Raw genomic sequence first — 20511 nt, forward strand, 5'->3', positions numbered from 1 at the left:
GAGTGGGATGTCATGCCCCACTCCAGGGGATTTCTTCCCAACTCAGGGATTGAACCCAGTTCTTCTGCATTGCAAGTGGATTTTTTATTGTCTGAGCCAGCAGGGAAGCCCAATTTGCCTATAAAACAAAGTAAACATGTTTTGAAAGTAAACATTTTCCCCTTCAAAAAACACACAACCTACTTATGTTAAATAAACTCAAAATATATACTTATACATTTTCACTAGTTCTGTGAGGCAAAAACAGGGAGTACAGGAGACAATAAATAAAGAGAAATCATATTGTGTATGTGGGCAGAGTGGAGGGGGTGAAAATAATTCATTTGGCCTTGGTGAGGAAGTATTAATAAACTGTCAGCCAAGACATCAAGATGTAAAGAAATCAGTCAAGTGAAAAATAGGAGTGTGAAGGAACAACATTCTAGGCAGAAGGAAAAGCATAGGCAAATGTTGTGAAGCAGAAAAAAAGACAGTTTTCCAGGAATTAAAAGAAGGTCATTCAAGGATGTAGTATAAAGCTGTGCAGTTGTCAGTGTGAATGGAGCCCCATAGGGTTTTGCACTGGTGCCCTGAGGTCAAAATGTCTTGAGTGAACCAATGGACTGGAAAAGTAGAATGGCATCTGTGTGGAAAGGCAGGCAGAGACAGATCATTCATCAGTCTGCTAGAGCATTCACATCTCCTTTAAGTGTAAAGGGAAGTCTCTTACAAGATTTAACCAGCAGTTGCTATAATCCAATTTCAGATGTTCATTTATTCTCCTAGAAGGAAAGACTGTACGTTGATACATCTCTGCATACCCTTTATCTTTAATATATTTTTAACTCCACAGTGCCTAATATAATTCTTTGAGGATATCCTGTTTTTAAATGCTTATTTTCTGGGATAAAATTATTAGGGGAAGCACTGACCAAAACCTCCCACTAGTAACGATTTGCATGAGTTAATCTTACAACAGAAAGTCCTACTGAGGAATGCAGAACTAACAAGCTACCACAACTGGAAGAATCTGGGAAAGATCAAAAGGAGAAGAGACTTCAACCCATAATCCTACCCTCCCAGAATGCTCCTGCCTGGAATCCATCTTGGCTGAGTGATGCACACACCGCCAGGAATGACCCTGCGTCAGAATGACTGGCCAGAGACGACCTGGAAACTAACCACATCACCATAAAACTGGAGACTGCAGGCTGTGCGGCAGCTCTCCTGGATCCACTTATCCTGTTGCTCTCCACCCAGGTAGAGAGCATTAAAGTTTCCCATTAAAGTTTCTTGTTTTGTCAGCACATGGGTCTCCTTGGACAGTTCATTTCTGAGTGTTAGACTACAGCCCTCTCTTGAGCCCTGGAAGACGGTCCCCCTTCCTGCAACAAAATGAGTTAGTGTTTCTATCTTCTGCAACATGTATGTGTTGTCATCATAACCAAGCTATTTTCTTATATCCCTACACCAACTCCCACTGGAGAATGTGAATGAAATTCTGCACCTTTTTTTTTCCCCCAGGTGGTATTTCTTTAATCATTTTTAATCAAGTTTGAACCTTCCCAAATAGCTGACCTGAGCTCATGGTATTGTTGTCAGCTAGAAATGACTGTGAACTACAGACATTGGGTGCAATGATGGCTTTGACAGTCTAAGTATAAAAGAACTGTCAAGCTTGTCACTCTTAAGGCTACAGGTTACAGAAAAGTCAAAAATAAAGTTTGGTGTTCCCTTTGAATCAATTTGTCACCACCTCTGCTAATCCCATTTCCAAAAGGGCTTACTTTCTAACAGATTACATATTATAGCCCTTGACCCTTCTGAGAGGACTCAATAAAGTTGAATTTTTAGCAAGTTAGAGGTTGTATGGTCCTTTCCTGGTGGAAATCCACTGGGTGGACTGAGGTAAATTGACTAGACTGGGGAGGGAAATTCACGTATATTGCATAAACCAGTGCCAATCAGTTAGTAATAGCTGTATGGAGAAAGATTTGGAGACCACATCTGGGCTGGGGAAGAGATGATTAATATCTGTCACATGTTCAGAAGGAAGAAATGGCATTTGGACACATGGTTATTTCTGCCCAAGTTCATTTAGAATAGCCAGGACAAGAGAATTTAATCAAAATACAAAACAGGAGATTTAAAACAAGATTTGTAAAGAATGGTAAAATCATATCCAATATAAAAAGGCTTGTGAAATTAAAAATAATATCCAAAGTGTTAGTAAGTTGGTAATAAAAATGACCTTGAAATAAATGTGGGTAATAAGCCCAAGCAGTTCTTGAATTGTTTTAATAGTCCGTTTTATTTAGCTTACTTACTGAGTTGTTCTTTGAATTTCTCATCAATGTTACATTGATTTTCTTGGATTTTCACATTGAGAATCTGCAGGTAATTATAACAAATTTCATCACAACTTCCAAACACCTAAATATCTTTTTCTTCTTGCACTGACTAGAAATTCTTAAAAAATAAAAACAATGAAGGAGTATTTTTTTTTCTGTTCTTGCCTTTAATGGAATTATTTTAGTACTTTACCATTGAGAGTCAGAGATTACAATTGTGTTATCTTTTAAATCAAAATACAAGTTACATTTTGACATTAATTGATATCATTCATATGATTTTCTTCACCTTCAAATTATTATGTAATATATTTCCAAATATTGCTGAAATAAACATACTTGATTATGGTACACTATTCAGGTTAAAATAATTGATATACCAGTATCTTATTTTAAGATTTTTGATATTTGAAAAATGAGAATTGCCCAAATATTTTTTCTTAGGTATAATTATTGGTAAGGTTATTGCATTGACACAGTGCTTGTTTTATGAAATTCTGTATTTCGCTGCAGTTTATGTTCTGGGAGCAACTTTAAGGTAGTAGTTAAGAGTCCAGGCTCTCACAAATCAAAACAGAACAGTACTGGCCTAAAGCAGACCCTTAGATTGATGCTTGGAAAACCACACAATCACACACAAAAAAGTGAAACTGGACCACTATCTTACACTATAGAGAAAAATAAACTCAAAATGGAATAAAGACTTGAATGTAAGATCTGAAATCATCATACTCCTAGAAGGAAACATATGGATAAGTCAGCTGATATCAATCACGGCAATGATTTTTTTGAATTTGACACCACTTGCAAAGGCAGCAAAAGCAAAATAAAAGCAAAAATAAATGAGTCTACATCAGACTAAAAAACTTCTGTACCACATGGGAAACCATCGACAAAATGAAATGGCAACCTATAGGATGGGAGAAAATATTTGCAAATCCTATCTGATGAGGGGTTAATATCCAATACATATAAAGAACTCGTATGAGTGCTTGCCTGGTGATGCAGCGGTTAAGAATCCGCCTTGCAATGCAGGGAACATGGGTTCAATCCCTGGTCCAGGAGGATTCCACACGCTGCGGAGCAACTAAGCCACTGTACCACCACTACTGAGCCCATGCGCTGCAACTACTGAAGTTCATGTGCCTAGAGCTTGTGCTCCACAAAAGAGAAGCCACTGCAATTAGAAGCCTGTGCATGGCAACGAAGAGTAGTCCCTGCTCACCACAACTAAAGAAAGCTCACACGCAGCGGTGAAGACCCAGCACAGCCAAAAATAAAGAACTTATATTAAAATCAACAGGGAAAAAAAACAACCCAAACAATCCAAATTTAAAAAGGGCAGAGGAGCTGAACAGATATTTTTCCAAAGAAGAAAGACATACAAAATGGTCAACAGGTACCTGAAAATGTGCTCAGCATAACTAATCACTGGAGCTTCCCTGGTGGCTCAGTGGTAAAGAATCCGCTTGCTAATTCAGGAGACATGGGTTTGATCCCTGGGTCAGGAACATGCCCTGGAGAAGGAAATAGAACACCACTCCGGTATTCATGCTTGGGAAATCCCACGAACAGAAGGAGTCTGGCATCCTTGGAGTCCAGTCGATGGGGTTGCAGAAGAGTCAGACACAACTTAGCAACTCAACAACAACAACAATCATTAGGGAAATACAAATCAAAACCACAATAAGCTGTCACCTGTTAGAATGGCTATTAGGAGAAAGACAAGAAATCACAAGTGTTGACAAGGTTGAGGGGAAAGGGGAACACCTGGGCACTATTGTTGGGAACATAAATCAGTGCAGCCATGATAAAAAATAGTTTGAGGTTTCCCCTCAAAAATAAAAATCGAGTTACCACATGATTAAGCAAACCCACTTCTGGTATTAGTATTTATCTGAAGGAATAGAAGTAACTATCTTGAAATGATATCTGCACCCCTATATTTATTGCAATATTATTTATAATAGCCAAGACATGGATAAAACCTAAGTGTACGCAACGAATGAATGGATAAAGAAAAAGTGGAATATTATTCATCCATTAGAAGAAAACAAATTCCTGTCATTTGCAACAATATGGATAGACTTTGAAGGCATTATTCAAAATGGAATAACTCAGACCAATACAGAAAAATATTATGTGATCTCACATATATGTGGAATCTAATAAACACCCAAACTGATAGATTTAGAGAAGATATGGGTGGTTACCAGACGTGTGAAGTAGGGGTGGACAAAATGGGTAAAAATGGCCAAAACGTTTAAACTTCCAGTTATATGATAATTAAGTCCTCAGGATGTAACATACAGCATAGTGACTTTAGTTAACAATACTGTATATTTAAAAGTTGCTAAGAGAGTGGATCTTAAAATTCTTGTTACAGGAAAAAAAAACAAAACAAAACAAAACTTGTAACTATGTGTGGTGATGGATGTTAACTAAACTTATTTTGGCAATCATTTTGCAATATACACATATATAAATTATGTAATACAGCATTATATGCCAGGTATATCTTAATAAAATTTAAAAAAAGAATCTAAGCCCTGAAGTGTGAACTATTTGGGTTAAAAATCCAGTTTCATTACTTGCTAGTATTCCCCATTTGTAAGAAAAGGAATAAGAACGGTACCTACTTCGTAAGATTATGAATGTTAAATAATAGTTGGTACCAAATACTTACCAGGGTTTGTGCCAGGTAATAAGTACCCAACAGCAATGCAAACACATACACATAGGCACACTCAAAGAAACACACAAATTAAGAATGTATTATATTTTATTAATTTTATTGCCCATCCTACACAACATGTGGGATCCTACTTCCCCGACCATGGATTCAGTCTGTGCCCCCTGCATTGGAAGCAAGAGTCTTAACCACTGGATGACCAGGGAAGTCTCAAGAATGTATTATATTTGTAAAGCATCATAAAATTTGCCAGTAAATTAGTGACAACCTAATGCCTCTTGAACCCTTCCTTAATTCTTTGAAATCCCTTCCCGCTTCTCCCATATGTGTTTGCCTTTCAAGGCTCTCTGCCTCCTCTGTCTTTTTTTATATTCAATTTGTATTAGCCCAGATACCAACTATTTTGGTGAGATTTTAAAAATGCATTAATGAGTTATACATAGCTTTTTAAACATATAATTAGCTGCTTAACCCCCTCTGAATCTGGGCTATATCCTATTTCTCCAATAATTTCTTCTTCTTCAACAGTGTAAGAGGTTTGTCTGTTTATCAGTGTTTCCCAAGATCAGCTCTTGAATTAAATACTCGGTTTGCCTTCTTTTGGTTTTCTAATTTATTGATTTCTGTCTTTATTGATTTCTTTCTTTCCTTTTGATTTTTATTTTCTGGAACACATAGTCTCTGCCTGACTGAGTAAGCAGTGGCAGGGGGAGGGGCCTGGAGAGGATTCTTGGGTCGTTATCTGTAGCTAAAGTTGACTTGAGGCTGTTTCTGTTTCCTACCCTAGGGGAGTCTCTGGGGTCTTGGTCAAGGATCATATGGGGGAGGGGTTTTCTGGTAGGGCACAGAGCACCGTCTGGGCTGTCACACATGGTCTCTCATTGGACAGATCTAGCATAAGATTGTGAGATTTGAAATAAGACACCTAGATTTGAGTCCAGGCTCTGCTACTTATTATCTTTGCAATAGATTCCTTAACTTTTTTTAATTAATTTATTTATTTACTTATTTGGCTGCAGCAGGTCTTAGTTGCAGCATGCAGGATCTTTAGTTGCAGTATGTGGGATCTAGTTCCCTGACCAGGGATCGAACCCAGGCCCCCTGCATTGGGATCACGGGAGTCTTAGCCACTGGATCACCAAGGAAGTCCCTTCCTTAACTTCATTTTTCTCATCTGTGAAAAGGGTGCAGTAATGGTATAGTCCTCATACGGTTACTGTATGGATTAGATTAGACAATGCAGGGAGTGCATTTACTTCACTGGCATAACCCTCCTGGTAAATACTGAAGCGTGTGTGTGTGTGTGTGTGTGTGCATGCATATAAAACATTTCTTGAATTAATAATTCAAAAACATTTCTTGAATGAGCCTTGGGAATTTCCTTCCAGCCTTAAAACCCTACATGTTCCTGGCACCCAATCTTGTGAAGAGATTGAAGAGCTCACTGAACCTCTGCAGCTATTACGTGATAAAAATGATTGAAGCCACTTGCCAACATAAAAGTGCCTTGTGCACAGTTATTAATAATACTGAGCAGTGCCCATTATAGAAAACCTGCAGCTTTTATGCTTCCATAATTTTAGGCATGCTATCATCCTCTCAAGAAAGAAGAATCACCTCCAACACAAATTCTACCAGCTCTCTATTTTCCAATAAAGAGAACCTTGCAAATGATGAAAACAATGGCAGGTCTTTTCCACTAGCCCCACTCGGAGGCAGGGAAGGGACGTGGATGATGAACATTTACCTTGCCCTCCACAAATCACCACCTGCTTGGCGGTTTCCAAGCTGACGGCAAGATCTTCCATTAACAGACATGGGAAGGAAAGTGTTTCTCCTTGGACAAAGAGCCATTTCTGAAAAGAAAAGGCACTTCCTTAGGATAAAAAGAACATGAAAAAAAATCATTTAGAGAAAAATAAGCAAACTGGACTCCCCAAAGGGAAGTACATATTCTTGTACATGGCATATACTACCATAACTTGTTTCAGGGAAGACACTTAAGAGAAAATCTCTGACATTCTAGAAGCCTCTCCTCTTTTTTACGTGACTTTATATAATGACTCCACTTCCCGGTTAGAGGGCAGGAAATGATTGTTTATTATTCTGCATTGCTGTGCATAAATTTTTAAAATTAGAATGTAATTTGTAGAGCTGATAGCAAATATATAACATTTATACTATATATAAAACACAAGTCAGCCTCTATAAACTGCATAAAATGATGATAGAAAAATTACTATATAAACATAGTAAACATTTTAATCATAACCAGGGCACTGAGAGAGTGCCCTGAGAAAAAGTTACCTATAATATGAAGTAAAGACATGAATATAAGGATCCAAAAAGTAGAAAAAATAAAACAGGAGGAGAGAGACAGGTTGAGAGTTGGTGCCGACAGTCCTTTAGTAAGATCATAGGGTTAGAGCTGTCTGCATGCCTGCTAAGTCACTTCAGTCATGTTCGACTATGTGTGACCCTATGGACTGCAACTCGCCAGGATCCTCTGTCCATGGAATTCTCCAGGCAAGAATACTGAAGTAGGCTGCCACGCCCTCCTCCAGGGGATAATCCTGACCCAGGGATCAAACTTGAGTCTCTTATGTCTCCCACATTGGCAGGCAGGTTCTTTACCACTAGCGCCACCTAGAAAGCCAGAGTGTTTTACTTGAGATAACATTCTCAGTAAGTCACTCCAGACACAAGCTTCATGGATCACTTCCTCCTCAGCATCCTCATAGCTGAGCATTCCAGCTTTGCTTATCTACCAGAAAGACACTCAGATTTGCCATGCTCTCTCTGGGGTCTCTGTCCTGCCAGCTAGAAGAAAAGACTGGGGTTTGATTTTTGAAGAGGTAGCTGAGAGTCGGACACGACTGAGCGACTTCACTTTCACTTTTCCCTTTCATGCACTGGAGAAGGAAATGGCAACCCACTCCAGTATTCTTGCCTGGAGAATCCCAGGGACGGCGGAGCCTGGTGGGCTGCCGTCTATGGGGTCGCACAGAGTCGGAGACGACTGAAGCGACTTAGCAGCAGCAGGTGGGGAAGGAAAACAACTACAGTTTAGGATGAGGAGCTTCTATTTTTTTTTTCCTCTGACTCACAAAATAGTCTTGGGAAAAAAACTGTATTTTACAAAATAGTCTTGGGACAAAACTGTATTTTACAAAAAGATTTTAGTGGATATTTTTTTAAAACAGGATCTCAGTAAACTAATGATTCCATCCTTGATGGAGCCATAATTAGAGCTTGATTCCATGATATTAAATGTTACATCCTTTACAAAAATTATTGGTCATTTACATAATAACATGAAAAAAGAAGAGCAATTATGTTTTTCATATTATGTATATTTCCCCAAGATTCTATTCCATATCAGCTGTTAAAAGGTTAAAATAAGAGCCACTTAATACATATGAAACTTTTTTTTTGAGATGGGCCTCTTATGTCTTCTTGCATGTTTCCTGAGAATTTTCTGAATTCAATATTCAAGTAGCAGTCAAAAATCCCCAGGACTTAGTAGAGTAACTATGTTCCACTCTACATCCCTGACCCAGTGATAACATTTCCATTGTGTGGAATTATGTTTCTTTTGCCCAGTGTTGATGTAAGATTAATTAAACTTGGGGTATTTGATGGTATAGCTGTTGCACTTAGAAGATAGGAGCAGGAAATCCCTCTGAACAAGTATCTCTGAGAAGAAAGGCTGCAGTGAAAAATTGGGTTCCATCAATTTCCAGATAAAAGTCCCTCCTCCAGTTGTCATGCAGAACATGAAGGTTTTTCTTATTTTCAGAAAACAACAAAATTGGGAAGGAATTGTGAAATGCTTCAGAGGAAGGGAAAGGGCATTTCCTTTCCTTGTACCTTTGCTCAGGATCTTTATGAAAAGATAAACTTGAATCCTGCCTTCACTCTCTCTCACAGTACTGTGGAAACTATCTGAGCCATGAAATCTCTTGTGATTTTGTCAGCCAGAGTTATCTTTACTGAACTTACTCCAGGACTAGTAAAGGTACTAGTTAACAGCACCCTGGAGGCGGGGCTAAGATGGCGGAGGAATAGGACGGGGAGACCACTCTCTCCTCCACAAATTTATCGAAAGAACATCTGAACGCTGACCAAACTTCACAAAACTACTTCTTAAGGCTGGCAGAGGACGTCAGGCTTCCACAAAGACAGCGCATTATCTTCAAAAGAGGTAGGAGAAATTATAAAAGATAAAAAGAGAGACAAAAGAGTTAGGGACGGAGACCCGTCCCGGGGAGGGAGTCGTAAAAGAGGAGGAATTTCCAAGCACCAGGAAACCCTCTCACCGGCGGGTGTGGGGGAAGATTTCTTATCTCGGAGGGCAACGTAACTGGGAGGAAAAAATAAATAAAATCCACAGATTACGTGCCTAAAGCAACTCCCAGCAAAGAACCCCAGACGCTCGCATCATCTGCCACCAGCAAGTGGGGGCTGAACGGAGAGGAGCGGGCGGCACTGCCTAGGGTAAGGACCGGGCCCGAGTGCCCCGAGGGCAATCTGAGGGAGCTAACGTGAGATAGTAACCTAAACTGTGGGACAGCCAGAGAGAGAGAACTATCCCGCGAAAAGCCCAACTCTAAGGCACTGCCGGCCCGCTCACAGAACAAAGGACTGAGCGATACCAGAGGAGAGCTAGCCGGCTGTGGACCGCCCCATCCCCCACCGGACACAGCGGGCAGGCGGGGCCCGCCAGAGCCGGAAAGGGGCAAACTCGGCCCCAGAGAGGGCACCCCCTACCAAACTGCAAACAGGCTCCCAGTTTCTAAGCAAAGACTGCCTGAGATCCCGGAGGGTCGACAGCCGCCGGGAGGGTCGCAGCCAGAGACCACCTCCCCAGAACCGACACAAAGCACACCGGAGCCGGGCGCGCCCGTAAACCGAGGCGGGGACCAGGGAGGTGATAAGCCGCACCGCTCCAACAGGGGGAGCGCGCTCGCCAAACTCCTGGCCGCCTGAGCAGCTCCGACCGGGAACGGCACAAGCCGCGGGCGAAACAGTCTGCGCCTTTGTGGAGTAACCGGGAGCCTGAACCTGAGCGGCTTAGACCTGGGAAGTGCACGCATCTCAGGGCCCACTCCCCTGCCCACTCCCCGGCGAAGTAACCTGAAGCCTGAGCAGGGTAGACGGGGAAAGCACGCACGCCGTGAGCGGGGGCGAACCCAGTGCGGCCGAGACACTGCGAGCTCACCACACACACGCCAGATTTGCAGTGTTCCTTCCTCCCCACAGCACGATTGAACAAGCGAACCTAAAGAGATCACCTCCACCGCTTTGTTGCAGGGCGGAAATTAGATACTGAAGAGATCTCCAAACAGAAGCCAAATAAACAGAGGGAAGCGCTTTGGAAGGGACAGGCCAACAGATTAAAATCCCTGTAGTTAATACCGACTGCATTGAAAAGGACCTATAGATCTTGAAAAGTATAAGCAGGAATAAGGATCTATCTGAAACTGAGCAGACCCCACACTGCTCACAACAGCTCCAGAGAAAGTCCGGGATATATATTTTTTTACTATTTTTTTTTTAATTTTTTTTAATTAAAAAAAATTTTTTTTTCTTCTTTCCTTTTTCAAGTCCTCTATTACACCTTTAACTTCAATTTTCATAACCCACTATTAACTTGCAAAAAAAAAAACCTATTTTTGAAGCAAACTACATACATATATCTTATACCTTTTGTGTTTTCTTTTTTTACTGTTTTTTTCGTTTTACTTTTTTTTTACTGTTTCTTTTTTTACTGTTTTACTGTTTTTTTTCTTTTTACACTGTTTCCTTTTTTCTCTTTTTTTTTATATTGTAAGTTTTATAAGAGTCTAACCTCTACTCTAGATTTTTAATCTTTGTTTTACATATTTGATATCAATTTTATACATTTAAGAACCCAATCTTTAGGACCCATTTTTACTCAGGAGTGTGATCACTGGCCTGATTACTCTCTCCCCCTTTTGATGCTCTTTCTTCTCCCCCAGGGAACCTCTATCTCCCACCCTCCTCTTTCTCTTCTCAACCCAATTCTGTGAATCCCTGAGGGTGATCTGGGTACCGGAGAACACTTCAGGAACAGGATACTGCCCAGATCTCTCTTTCCCCTCTTGATTCCTCCCTTTCTACTCATGCTTACCTCTATTACCATCCTCCCCCCTCTCTATGTATCTCTGTGAACCACTCTGAGGGTTCCAAACTGTGGAAAGCACAGAGGGAAGTGCTTACTGGCTAGATTGCTCTCTCCACATTTGAACTTCCCTCTTCCCCTCCTGGTCACCTCAACCCACCCCCCCATCTCTCCATGTAACTCAGTGAACCTTTCTGGGTATCCCTCACTGTGGAGAATCATTTCACCATTAACCTAAAAGTTTTATTATTGATGCTGTATGGAAGGGGAAGTCTTGAAGCTACTGCAAGAATAAGACTGAAAGCCAGGGGAAACATTAATTAATAAGAGACCATCCAATAGCCTCCACATATACACTGAAACCAAGCTCCACCCAAGAGCCAATAAGTTCCAGAGCACGACATAGCACGCAAATTCTCCAGCAACGCAGGAACATAGACCTGAGCATCAATATACAGGCTGCCCAGAGGCACACCAAATCCATAGACATCTCAAAAATTAATACTGGTCACTCCATTGCACTCTAGAGAGCAGAAATCCAGCTCCACCCACCAGAACACCGACACAAGCTCCCCCAACCAGGAAGCCTTGACAAGCCACCTGTCCAACCCCAACCACAGTGAGGAACCTCCACAATAAAGAGGAACTTCATACTACCAGAATACAGAAGGGCCACGCCTAACACAGCAATCTAAACAAGATGAAAAGGCAGAGAAATACTCAGCAAGTAAAGGAAAATGAGAAATGCCCACAAAGCCAAACAAAAGAGGAGGAGATAGGGAATCTATCTGAAAAAGAATTTAGAATAATGATAATAAAAATGATCCAAAATCTTGAAAGCAAAATGGAGTTACAGATAAATAGCCTGGAGACAAAGATTGAGAAGATGCAAGAAATGTTTATCAAGGACTTAGAAGAAATAAAAAGGAGTCAATATAGAATGAATAATGAAATAAAGGAGATAAAAGACACTCTGGAGGGAACCAACAGTAGAAAATGGAGGCAGAAGATAGGATAAGTGAGGTAGAAGATAGAATGATGGAAATAAATGAAGCAGAGAGGAAAAAAGAATCAAAAGAAATGAGGAAAACCTCAGGGACCTCTGGGACAATATGAAACGCCCCAACATTCGAATCATAGGAGTCCCAGAAGAAGAAGATAAAAGGAAAGGCCATGAAAAAATACTCGAGGAGATAATAGTTGAAAATGTCCCTAAAATGAGGAAAGAAATAGTCACAGAAGTCCAAGAAACCCAGAGAGTTCCAAACAGGATAAACCCAAGGCGAAACACCCCAAGACACATATTAATCAAATTAACAAAGATCAAACACAAAGAACAAATATAAAAAGCAGCAAGGGAAAAACAACAAATAACACACAAGGGGATCCCCATAAGGATAACAGCTGATCTTTCAATAGAAACCCTTCAGGCTAGAAGGGAATGGCAGGACATACTTAAAGTAATGAAAGAGAATAATCTACAACCCAGATTACTGTACCCAGCAAGGATCTCATTCAGATATGAAGGAGAATTCAAAAGCTTTACAGACAAGCAAGAGCTGAGGGAATTCAGCACCACCAAACCAGCTCTCCAACAAATGCTAAAAGATCTTCTCTAAACAGGAAACACAGAAAGGATGTTTCAACACGAACTCAAAACAACAAAGTAAATGGCAACGGGATCGTACTTATCAATAATTACCTTAAATGTAAATGGGTTGAATGCCCCAACCAAAAGACAAAGGCTTGCTGAATGGATACAAAAACAAGACCCCTATATATGCTGTCTACAAGAGACCCACCTCAAAACTAGGGACACACACAGGCTGAAAGTGAAAGGATGGAAAAACATATTTCATGCAAACGGAGACCAAAAGAAAGCAGGAGTTGCAATACTCATTTCAGATAAAATAGACTTTAAAATAAAGGATGTGAAAAGGGACAAAGAAGGACACTACATAAAGATCAAAGGATCAATCCAAGAAGAAGACGTAACAATCATAAATATATATGCACCCAACATAGGAGCACCACAATATATAAGGCAAATACTAACAAGTATGAAAGGGGAAATTAACTAACACAATAATAGTGGGAGACTTTAATACTCCACTCACGCATATGGATAGATCAACTAAACAGAAAATTAACAAGGAAACACAAACTTTAAATGATACAATAGACAAATTAGATTTAATTGATATTTACAGGACTTTCCACCCCAAAACAATCAATTTTACCTTTTTCTCAAGTGCACATGGAACTTTCTCCAGGATAGATCACATCCTGGGCCATAAATCTAGCCTTGGTAAATTCAAAAAAATTGAAATCATCCCAGCCATCTTCTCTGACCACAATGCAGTAAGATTAGACCTCAATTACAGGAAAAAAACTATTAAAAATTCCAACATATGGAGGCTAAACAACACGCTTCTGAATAACCAACAAATCACAGAAGAAATCAAAAAAGAAATCAAATTATGCATACAAACGAATGAAAATGGAAACACAACAACCCAAAACCTATGGGACACTGTGAAAGCAATACTAAGGGGAAGGTTCATAGCAATACAGGCGTACCTCAAGAAACAAGAAAAAAATCAAATAAATCAACTAACTCTACACCTAAAGCAACTAGAGAAGGAAGAAATGAAAAACCCCAGGGTCAGTAGAAGGAAAGAAATCTTAAAAATTAGGGCAGAAATAAATGCAAAAGAAACAAAAGAGACCATAGCAAAAATCAACAAAACTAAAAGCTGGTTTTTCGAGAAGATAAACAAAATTGACAAGCCATTAGCCAGACTCATCAAGAAACAACGGGAGAAGAATCAGATCAACAAAATTAGAAATGAAAATGGAGAGATCACAACAGACTCCACAGAAATACAAAGGATCATAAGAGACTACTACCAACAGCTATATGCCAATAAAATGGACAACTTGGAAGAAATGGACAAATTCTTAGAAAAGTATAACTTTCCAAAGCTGAACCAGGAAGAAATAGAAGATCTTAACAGACCCATCACAAGCTCGGAAATCGAAACTGTAATCAGAAATCTTCCAGCAAACAAAAGCCCAGGACCAGACGGCTTCACAGCGGAATTCTACCAAAAATTTAGAGAAGAGCTAACACCTATCCTACTCAAACTCTTCCAGAAAATTGCAGAAGATGGTAAACTTCCAAACTCATTCTATGAGGCCACCATCACCCTAATTCCAAAACCAGACAAAGATGTCACAAAAAAGGAAAACTACAGGCCAATATCACTGATGAACATAGACGCAAAAATCCTTAATAAAATTCTAGCAAACAGAATCCAACATCATATTAAAAAGATCATACATCATGACCAAGTGGGCTTTATCCCAGGAATGCAAGGTTTTTTTAACATCCGCAAATCAATCAATGTAATACACCACATTAACAAATTGAAAGAAAAAAACCATATGGTTATCTCAATAGATGCAGAAAAAGCCTTTGACAAAATTCAGCATCCATTTATGATAAAAACCCTCCAGAAAGCAGGAATAGAAGGAACATATCTCAACATAATAAAAGCTATATATGACAAACCCACAGCAAACATTATCCTCAATGGTGAAAAATTGAAAGCATTTCCCCTAAAGTCAGGAACAAGGCAAGGATGCCCTCTTTCACCACTACTATTCAACATAGTTATGGAAGTTTTGGCCACAGCAATCAGAGCTGAAAAAGAAATAAAAGGAATACAGATAGGAAAAGAAGAAGTAAAACTCTCACTGTTTGCAGATGACATGATCCTCTACATAGAAAACCCTAAAGACTCTACTAGAAAATTACTAGAGTTAATCAATGAATATAGTAAAGTTGCAGGATATAAAATTAACACACAGAAATCCCTTGCATTCCTATACTCCAATAATGAGAAAACAGAGAAATTAAGGAAACAATACGATTCACCATTGCAACAAAAAGAATAAAATACTTAGGAATATATCTACCTAAAGAAACAAAAGACTTATATATAGAAAACTATAAAACACTGATGAAAGAAATCAAAGAGGACACAAACAGATGGAGAAATATACCGTGTTCATGGATGGAAGAATTAATATAGTGAAAATGAGTATACTACCCAAAGCAATCTATAGATTCAATGCAATCCTTATCAAGCTACCAATGGTATTTTTCACAGAACTAGAACAAATCATCTCACAATTTGTATGGAAATATAAGAAACCTCGAATAGCCAAAGCAATCTTGAGGAAGAAGAATGGAACTGGAGGAATCAACCTGCCTGACTTCAGGCTCTACTACAAAGCCACAGTCATCAAGACAGTATGGCACTGGCACAAAGATAGAAATATAGATCAATGGAACAAAATAGAAAGCCCAGAGATAAACCCACGCACATATGGACACCTTATCTTCGACAAAGGAGGCAAGAATATACAATGGAGAAAAGACAATCTCTTTAACAAGTGGTGCTGGGAAAACTGGTCAACCACTTGTAAAAGAATGAAACTAGAACACTTCCTAACACCATACACAAAAATAAACTCAAAATGGATTAAAGATCTAAACGTAAGACCAGAAACTATAAAACTCCTAGAGGAAAACATAGGCAAAACACTCTCCGACATAAATCACAGCAGGATCCTCCATGACCCACCTCCCAGAATATTGGAAATAAAAGCAAAAATAAACAAATGGGACCTAATTAAAATTAAAAGCTTTTGCACAACAAAGGAAACTATAAGCAAGGTGAAAAGACAGACTTCAGAATGGGAGAAAATAATAGCAAACGAAGCAACAGACAAACAATTAATCTCAAAAATATACAAGCAACTTCTGCAGCTGAATTCCAGAAAAATAAACGACCCAATCAAAAAATGGGCCAAAGAACTAAACAGACATTTCTCCAAAGAAGAAATACAGATGGCTAACAAACACATGAAAAGATGCTCAACATCACTCATTATTAGAGAAATGCAAATCAAAACCACAATGAGGTATCATTTCACACCAGTCAGAATGGCTGCTATCCAAAAGTCTACAAGCAATAAATGCTGGAGAGGGTGTGGAGAAAAGGGAACCCTCTTACACTGTTGGTGGGAATGCAAACTAGTACAGCCACTATGGAGAACAGTGTGGAGATTCCTTAAAAAACTGGGAATAGAACTGCCATATGACCTAGCAATCCCACTGCTGGGCATATACACCGAGGAAACCAGAATTGAAAGAGACGCGTGTACCCCAATGTTCATCGCAGCACTGTTTACAATAGCCAGGACATGGAAGCAACCTAGATGTCCATCAGCAGACGAATGGATAAGGAAGCTGTGGTACATATACACAATGGAATATTACTCAGCCATTAAAAAAAATACATTTGAATCGGTTCTACTGAGATGGATGAAACTGGAGCCCATTATACAGAGTGAAGTAAGCCAGAAAGAAAAACAACAATACAGTATACTAATGCATATATATGGAATTTGAAAGATGGTAACGATAACCCTTTATGCGAGACAGAATAAGAGACACAGATGCATAGAACAATTTTATGGACTCTGAGGGAGAAGGTGAGGGTGGGACATTCTGGGAGAATAGCATTGAAACATGTATATTATCATATGTGAAACAGAACACCATTCCATGTTCGATGCATGAGACAAGGGCTCAGGGCCAGGGCAATGGGATGACCCAGAGGGATGGGATGGGGAGGGAGGTGGGTGGGGGTCCAGGAAGGGGAACTCATGTAAACCCATGGCTGATTCATGTCAATGTATGGCAAAAACTATTACAATATTGTAAAGTAATTAGCCCCCAACTAAAAAAAAAAAATAATAATAATAAAAGAAAAGAAAAAAGAAAAAAAAAAAAAAAAAAAAAACAGCACCCTGCTGCAAATCTTGCTGGTAGAATTACTTGGTGAAACCAGGAAAGGGATCAGGGTTTTAGCAGGCAAACCAAAAACCACAGACAACATAGACACCTTATGCCCCCTATTGTTAAAAGTGTAGAAATCTGGAGATACATCCATCTACACTCAGCACCAGGTACATCTCTCTCTTTTTTAAACGATTTTTATTTTTGATTATTAAAAAAAAACTTAAGCTTTTTATTTTATATTGGTGTATGACTGATTAATAATGTCATGATAGTTTCCGGTGGACAGCACAGGGACTCAGCCATACATATACATGTATCCATTCTCCCGTAAACTCCACCTCTTTTGACTCGTGATCAGGGCTGTTCCCCATGCAGAGAGCTTCTTGTTATTTTTACTAACCTACCAGATGGCCCGCTCAGTCCATGCCTTCATTATTATTATAGCCACGTGGATATTGTCACGCCAGGCATGAGGAATGGACTGGTGAGGAGGGCTCCAGCAGACACAAAGCTCCTGTGGAGAGCTCTGCTAATTGCCCTGTGGTCCAGACTCAGCATCACTGTGATTTCCTGACAGCAATCCAGATGGTTGCAGCCTCTACTGTAGGCATGCCAGGCTGGGAAGGAGGGCTGACACCTGCTCAAGGAAGATGGCTGAGCCCATTTATTCTGATTTACAAAGATGACACGGATTCCAGAGTGTTGGCCATGTGGGACCACATAGCCCATTTCTAAACACCAGACACCGAGGCCTCCTCAGCCTTCCTTCCCTGCCCTCTGGCCTTGCTTGTAACAAAAAGTTAGTTGCAGCCCTTAAACTCTGTTTGCTCTCTCGTTTTATTGCTGGCAGAAAGCAGTGCAGTTTATCAACATTATCTCATATCGGCAGATCCCAGACAGTGAAATGGTAGTTGTTGGGGCCATTAAAAGATACTTCCACACTCTGCCTGGTGCAGAATTTATAGAGCCTCCCTGTTTCAGGTCCTGGAAAGTACAGATCGTCTCATTATATGAAATGACAACCTAGTGCCTCAGAGTTAGGGCAAATCTGAGTACTCACGGGCCTCAGGTACAACTGGGCTTTTGAGGCTTGTTAAAAATGATGCTGATAAACTTTTAAGATTTTTATGGGATGCATCCTTGCCTACGCTCAGGCTTTCAAGGGAAAATATGCTTCATCTCAGAAAGCTCTGGCAAATCCTCTTCTGAGGAAATTCGTATTCCTTTCTTATCAATTTTGCTCTTTATATTCACCTGTATTTCCACACTGCATTTCTGTGTATGTGTGCTTTCATTTGAGCTCCTCAGAAACGGAGGCCAAGACAGGATTCTCGTGTACATGGTTTATTGAAGAAGTGCTCTGGGGAAAATGTAAGTGAAAATGGAAGTGGGGGGAGCAGGGTGGGGCAAAGAAAGGAGTTGAGCAAAGCAGAGGCCTCGGCTTGATTCCCCAGGGACTGTGGAGGATGAGTTCAATACCCCAGAGATGGTTGCACCTTGTTGTCAGGAAACCATTTTTTTTTTTTGCCCCTCTGTCAGTGAGTCAGTCTCTGATGTGAAGGAGAGCTCGGCAGGGTTTGTTGTAACTCTCAGGCAAGGAGAATTTACCTCAGGGAAAGGGCAGTCCATGGTCATCATGATTTGACGATCCATCACCTGGGAATTTGTTAGACCTGTCAATTCTCAGGGAGCTCCTCAGACCTACTGAATCAGAAATGGGGTGCAGAACTCAGAGGGTCCACAAACCCTCCAGGTGATTGTGATTCATAATATTTAAGAACCACTTCTTTAAGTCAGTTCCCTGGAAAACAGGGCCATCACTCACAGCAGCTGCAGGATGGTTGCACCAGCCTGGTAAAGGAGAACAATGATTTCTATTAGGTCTCAGGAAAGCTTTATACGAAGAAATGTTTATGTGCTCAATGGTGTCCAACTCTTTGCAACCCCCTAGACTGTAGCCCACCAGGCTCCTCTGTCCATGTAATTTTCCTGGCAAAAATACTGGAGTGGGTTCCCATTTCCTACTCCAGAGGATCTTCCTGAACCAAGGACTGAAACAAAGAAAGAAAAATGGAGGCTAAATCTTAAGTCTGAGGAGATATTAATTGGGTAAAGAAGGTGGATTTCTATTCAGGGGGAGAATCATATATGAAGGTTCTAAAGTGAAAAAAGGTTATTGAAGAACTGACTGAAGAGTAATATAGCCAGAATATCAAGCACAAGGTAAATAGCAGTGCCGGGTGAGAGTTGAAAGGTAGGCTGGGGTCAGAAAGGTGCTTCTAGTGGCTAAAAATAACTACAGTTAACATTTACAGAGCATTTGCTACATGCCAGATACTTCGCTAAGTGCTTCTCACACATCTTAATCAGTCCTCATAAACATACACGATGTAGAGAGATTAGATCAGGGCATTGAGCCTTAACTAAGGGGAACAGTAGTGAGTAATGGAGCAGAGAGCGCTGACCCAAAACTTTGGGTACAAAGCCCCCCTGTTAACCACCACATTCTGACATGGTGTGGACTTTTGGAGTCTAATCCTAAGAGCCAAGGAAAACCACTCAAGGATTTACCGGAAAAGTGATATGGTCATGTTTGTATTGTATAGAGTATCTTAGCTGTTTGACACATAATTAAGATGTAACCTTGCATAAGTTTAAGGTGTACAACGTGATCTGATACATGTAACCACTTATATATTTATTATCACATCTGCTTAAGAACAGAAATTACTTTTTGCTGAATAAACAGTAATTGCCTGCCGTCTAACCCCAAAGCACCCCACCCCACCACAGCCATTCTTATATTCCCTGCCCGACCCCAGAGAATGTGATTTGTACATCTGGAGTGGGGCCTACATTTTTTTTTTTTAATCTACATTACAAAAAAAAAAAAAAAAGTTCCCTAGTAGACTTATTCGGAGAAGGCAGTGGCACCCCACTCCAGTACTCTTGCCTGGAAAATCCCATGGACGGAGGAGCCTGGTAGGCTACAGTCCATGGGGTCGCACAGAGTCGGACACGACTGAGCGACTTCACTTTCACTTTTCACTTCCCTGCACTGGAGAAGGAAACGGCAACCCACTCCAATATTCTTGCCTGGAGAATCCCAGGGACGGCGGAGCCTGGTGGGCTGCCGTCTACGGGGTCGCACAGAGTCGGACATGACTGAAGCAACTTAGCAGCAGCAGCAGCAGCAGCAATAGACTTATTTCCCAGGTGGCTCAGCAGTAAACAATCTGGAGGAGATGCAGGTTCCATTCCTGGGTGGGGAAGATCCCCTGGAGGAGGGCATGGCAACCCACTCCAGTATTCTTGCCTGGAGAATCCCATGGACAGAGGAGCCTGGTGGGTTAGTCCATGGGAGTCGCAAAGAGTCGGACATGACTTAGCGGCCGAGCACCACTTACCCAAACGGCTGCCCTTGCCACCACGCTGACCTCTATCGCAAAAAGAGCCTCAAGTTCCAAGT

General features: G+C 40.5%; 1 long non-coding RNA gene across 1 annotated transcript; it reads right to left on the reverse strand.

The window, feature by feature from the left end:
* Positions 1–1988: 1988 nt before the first annotated feature.
* LOC145520567 (uncharacterized) lies at positions 1989–20502 on the reverse strand. The gene is made up of 3 exons (XR_014064600.1): positions 20450–20502; positions 6770–6878; positions 1989–3847 (listed from the first exon to the last, which is right to left on the reverse strand). It is a non-coding gene; the product is annotated as an uncharacterized LOC145520567 (long non-coding RNA).
* Between the last annotated feature and the right edge of the window lie 9 nt (positions 20503–20511).

Source organism: Giraffa tippelskirchi, chromosome 9 (genome assembly GCF_054371585.1).
Source record: "Giraffa tippelskirchi isolate mGirTip1 chromosome 9, T2T-mGirTip1v1.2.pri, whole genome shotgun sequence".
NCBI lineage: Eukaryota > Metazoa > Chordata > Mammalia > Artiodactyla > Giraffidae > Giraffa > Giraffa tippelskirchi.